This window comes from Nomascus leucogenys, chromosome 22a, assembly GCF_006542625.1.
Source record: "Nomascus leucogenys isolate Asia chromosome 22a, Asia_NLE_v1, whole genome shotgun sequence".
In the NCBI taxonomy this organism is placed as follows: domain Eukaryota; kingdom Metazoa; phylum Chordata; class Mammalia; order Primates; family Hylobatidae; genus Nomascus; species Nomascus leucogenys.
The window spans coordinates 135,815,983-135,821,982 of NC_044402.1; positions in this window are offsets into that span (position 1 = coordinate 135,815,983).

Genomic DNA, 6,000 nt, shown 5'->3' on the forward strand with positions numbered 1-6,000 from the left:
GCCTAAAACATCAAAAGCAGTGGCAACAAAAGCCAAAATTGACAAATGGGATCTAATTAAACTAAAGAGCTTCTGCACAGCAAAAGAAACTACCATCAGAGTGAACAGGCAACCTACAAAATGGGAGAAAGTTTTCACAACCTACTCATCTGACAAAGGGCTAATATCCAGAATCTACAATGAACTCAAACAAATTTACAAGAAAAAAACAAACAACCCCATCAAAAAGTGGGCAAAGGACATGAACAGACACTTCTCAAAAGAAGACATTTATGCAGCCAAAAAACACATGAAAAAATGCTCATCATCACTGGCCATCAGAGAAATGCAAATCAAAACCACAGTGAGATACCATCTCACACCAGTTAGAATGGCCATCATTAAAAAGTCAGGAAACAACAGGTGCTGGAGAGGATGTGGAGAAATAGGAACAATTTTACACTGTTGGTGGGACTGTAAACTAGTTCAACCATTATGGAAGTCAGTGTGGCGATTCCTCAGGGATCTAGAACTAGAAATACCATTTGACCCAGCCATCCCATTACTGGGTATATACCCAAAGGACTATAAATCATGCTGCTATAAAGACACATGCACACGTATGTTTATTGTGGCACTATTCACAATAGCAAAGACTTGGAACCAACCCAAATGTCCAACAACGATAGACTGGATTAAGAAAATGTGGCACATATACACCGTGGAATGCTATGCAGCCATAAAAAATGATGAGTTCATGTCCTTTGTAGGGACATGGATGAAATTGGAAACCATCATTCTCAGTAAACTATCGCAAGGACAAAAAACCAAACACCGCATGTTCTCACTCATAGGTGGGAATTGAACAATGAGAACACATGGACACAGGAAGGGGAACATCACACTCCGGGGACTGTTGTGGGCTGGGGGGAGGGGTGAGGGACAGCATTAGGAGATATACCTAATGCTAAATGACGAGTTAATGGGTGCAGCACACCAACATGGCACATGGATACATATGTAACAAACCTGCACGTTGTGCACATGTACCCTAAAACTTAAAGTATAATAATAATAATAATAAAAGAAAAGAAAAAAAAAAGATTCATGTCTAAGTCTGATTAAAGCGCTGTTCTCCATTATTCTTTCTTCTCTCTTATTTTCTGGATCACATTCATTATATCTATCCTAACATTTACAACACTCCTTGTCACATTCATTGCAGCATTGCTTTCATTAGCCAAACACTGAGAATAACCTAAAAGCCATCAATAGGGCCAGGGTTGGAGTAATTCTGCTACACCCACAGGATGAAATGTGACAATCATGCAACTGTTAAGGGAAATGAGGGTAAGAGAAGGTGACATCAGGAGCTTCCTGATGTGAGGCGCTGAGATGGCAGCATCGCTTAGGCAGGACTTCTGCCAAAAATGAATCACCTGACTCTAGCAATGAGGAAACATTCAGATTAACTCAAACTGAGGGACAGTCTACAAAACTGGCCTGTGTGCCTTAAAAGATCTCAGTGTCTTGGAGAGAGGATGAGCAATAGTTAAAGAGACTGAAGACACAGGACAACAAAAAGCAGTGAGTGTCCCCGGATTGGATCCCAAATCAGAAGAATAAATTGTAATTAAGGACACTATTGGGACGACTGGTGGACTATCAATATAGACTTACATGGTGTCTTGCTTTAAGGTGTTTTTATAGAAAGCTTTAAGGTGTTTTATGTATATTTGATAGTGGTATTAGATGGATGTTAAATTCCCTGAAAATGATTTGTACTCTGCACGTATGAGAGAATGCCCTTGCTCTCTGGAGATACACACTGAGATATTTAGTGCTAAAAGATGAAGATGTCCCCCAACTTAGTCCCAAATGTTTCTGCAATAGTAGCAATCCTCATGTGCATACATGTACACACACTTATGTATATGAGAGATAGTGTATGCTTAAATATGGCAGAACGTGAACAACTTGGTAAAGCTAGGTAACGACTATATACAAAATCATTGCATTATTATTTTTCTGTAAGCTGGAAGAAGTCCAGGGAGACTCACACGAATCACAAGCTGTTCACAGCGGCTGCTGCGCAGGGCAGTCCTGGCTTCCACAGCGTGTCCTAAAATGTGATACTTACAAGCCTCCCTTCCTCTTACAAACCTCCCTTCATGGACAATAAGCCACTTGGTCACCAGCCATAGGAATGGGTTAAGAGGAACAGAGGATTTTACATTTAACTTCATTTAAATTTGTAAAGTTTCAATTTTTTAATGGTGATCACTGATTATTTTATAATAAAATAGTCTTTTTAAAAGTCTAAACAGTTTATCACTTACAAATTCTCTCTAATCTATAATCCAGAGGAATGGATAATGAATTACTCATCAAAAAGTATTATAAACACCTATAAAACATGCTCAGTCTCAACAATTATTAGTGAAACCCAAAAAGCAAAACAACAGCAAGGCATCATTTTCATCAATCAGACTGACAAAAATTAGGTAAACATTAGCCACGGGCGGTGGCTCATGTTTGTAATTCCAGCACTTTGGGAGGCTGAGGCGGGCAGATCACAAGGTCAGGAGTTCAAGACCAGCCCGGCCAACACAGTGAAACCCCCTCTCTACTAAAAGAAAAAACAAAAATTAGCTGGGCATGGTGGCAGCCACCTGTAATCCCAGCTGCTCTGGAGACTAAAGCAGGAGAATCACTTGAACCCGGGAGGCGGAGGTTGCAGTGAGCCGAGATAGAGCCACTGCATTCCAGCCCGGGTGACAGAGCTAGACACCCTCTCAAAAAAAAAAATTAGGTAAACTGTACATAGCATCAGCAAAAGTGGAGGGAGAAGGATGCCCCTCTCATAGACTGTTGGTGGGAAAATAAATTTTCTCAGTCATTTTGCAGAGTGTTTCTGTAATATCTATGATAATTTAAAATGTGCATGCTCTACAGTATAGCCATTTAACTTTTAGTTCTATATCCTAGAGAAACCCTATGCACAAAGTGATACGTACAGAGATGTTTTGTGTAGCATTATCTGCAACGGAGGAAACCAGGTGCCAATGTCCATTGGTGTAGGAATGCATGAATAAAATAAGTGTAGGTGTCCAAGGTTTAACTGTTCGAAGAGATGCATTAGATCCACACATGGCTCTATGCATAGACTCAAGAGCCAAAGACTGAGTGAGAAAGACAAGATACAGAATGATCAGAAAAAGTTTATGCCCTGTGCGTGAGAAATTTTGAAAATACAAAACAATACTAGATACTGTGGACATGTGAATATATGTATTTAAATTATTTTCAAATGGAACAAAGGGACATGTGCCAAGCTTTGGAGAGTAGGTGGCTTTGGCAAGATGAGAAAAATATGGAATTGAAGTAGGGGTGGTAGATCTGATAAGTACAAGGACATAGCTATATCTGTAATATTTTAATTTTTTAATTAAAAAAGGAAGCCAGTAAGTCAAAATACTATCAGTTGTTAATTCTAGATGGTGCAAAAAATGAGTGCATATTTCTAAAATTTCTAATTTTTTCAAAATAAATATGAAGATTTAAAGATATGTTAAAGAACTATCTCACAATATTATTACACCACCCAGAGGGGATCCTGACAACATGGAATAAAGTTCCTGCACCCCGACAAAAACGTAGATCAATATCTCCACAGCAATTTCATTCTAAGGCACAAAATGTGGCTGGAATATTGAAGAGTCTAGACAGAGCAGCCCACAGATATGCAAGCGGGTCAAACCCAGCCAGAAACACAGCCCACATGGGGGTGATGGATTCATTCTATAATTTTACAGCTGCCAATGTGTTTTGGGGAGAAATCATGGCAGCCTCTCAGATGCATGACTTTTGGTCCCAACTTCCTCTTTGAGTTAGTGACTAATGAATGGGAGGAGGAGTGACAAAGTCTTCTTTGTCATGTAAAAGTGAATCTACTTGCGGGGGACAGTGGCTCACACCTGTAATCCTAGCACTTTGGGAGGCCGAGGCGGGTGGATTACGAGGTCAGGAGTTCGAGACCAGCCTGGCCATCATGGCGAAACTCCATCTCTACTCAGGAGGCTGAGGCAGGAGAATATCTTGAACCCAGGAAGCAGAGGTTGCAGTGAGTGAGTAGAGATCGCGCTGCTGCACTCCAGCCTGGGCGACAGAGTGAGACTCCATCTCAAAAAAAAAAAAAAAAATGGTGAATCTACTTATTTCAAAATGGGAAGGTCAAAATCAGAAAACTCTTCTAATCCCTGCAGCACATCAAAGCTCCAGTTATACTCAGCATATACTAAACAGTACTCAAGTTGCATTCATTAGAATCACCTGGGGAAAACTTATTAAACATGCAAATTCCTGAGCACCACAGTCAGCAATTCTGATTCAAGAAGGGTGAGATGGGGCTTTGCGTTCTCTGTCTTTAGCAAACTTCCCCCAGATGATTCAGCTTTACATAATCTGTGCGACATGATCTGAAAAAGAATAAAACAGATTATTAATTAGACAATCACCACTTCCCACTCAACAACAGCCTTGGTTATGTGCAACCAAAAGCTGTTTGTATGGGGGGTGGTTGGTTTGTTGGTTGTTGGGGAGGAGGGGTGTGAGTGGGTTAGTTGGTTAATTGGTTGGCAGGTGGATGGGTGGGTTGGTTGGTTAGTTGGTTGGTGGGTGGGTTGGTTAGTTGGTTGGTGGGTGGGTTGGTTAGTTGGTTGGTGGGTATGGGGGAGTGGGTTGGCTGGTTAGTTAGTTGGTTGGTGGGTGGGTAGATAGGTTGATTGGTTGGTTGGTTGGTGTGTTGTTTGGTTGCCTAGAATGTTTGTTTTCCCAAAACTCTAACTGGAATTTCTGTCCATTCTCTCCCATTTGGCTTCTGCTCTCCATATTAAAAATATGGCATCTTCATTGGACATCTTCCCGTTTCATCCTTGTCTTTCACATCAGAATAAGGCCTTGGATGCTTAACACACGAAGGGGGAGCCTCCTGCAGTCAGCTCTTTTCTTCAAATCTAGCTGTTCTAGAAACCTGTCCGGAGTTATTTTAGGACCAAACACTAAGCCTAGTGTCTGGCTTTTGGTTGATTTTCCTCATAACTTGCCAGAGGGAGAATGAGCGTAATTGTAGTAGAAGGAACACTTCTTAGACAAAGTTAGTGTGGTGGTTAATTTTATGTATCAACTTCATCAGCTAGAGTGCCCAGACATTTGGTCAGACATTATTCCGGGTGTGTCTTTGAAGATGTTTCTGGATGAGATCAGCATTTGAATCGGTACAGTGAGTGAAGCAGACGGCCTGCCCTAATGCGGGTGGGCCTCATCCAATCAGTTGACAGCCAGAATAGAACAAAAAGGCTGACTCTCCCTCGAGTAAGGGAAGACTTCCACCTGCCTGATTGCCTTGAGCTGGGGCATTGTTTGTTTGATTTTTTTCTGCCTTTGGACTCAAACTGAAATGTCAGCTCTTTTTGGGTCTCGAGCCTGCTAGCTTTTGGACTGGAACTACACTCTTGGCTCTCCCAGGTCTCCGGCTTGCCAACTACAGATCTAGGAACTTGTCAGGCCCCATAACCACAAGAGCCAATACCTTTAAAAAATTATATACATATATATATATATGAATCCTATTGTTCTGTTCCTCTGAAGAACCTTGACTTATACAAGCAGCAATAGGAAACAAACACACTCCTTTCACAGAAGAGAGATCTGCAATCTAGAGAAGCAAAGGGAACTTGGCAGAGCTCACACAGTTTGTGTCAGGACGGGATTCAAGACCAGATGCCCTCCTGCAGAGCCTGGACTCCCGCCTCAGACCTCTTCACCATGTCATGCTGTTCCCACTTCCTTGCCTGCCGTGGCTCATGACCAATGTAAGATGATCATTGAAGATGATTGACTAAAGATGACAGCAGGCCCAGTAAGAGAACGTCAATTTCCTTAATGGCAAAGGGTACCCCACATCTGGAGATGCCTGATGTGTTCCAGATACAGAGCAGCTCCTGACACCTGGCAGATTCC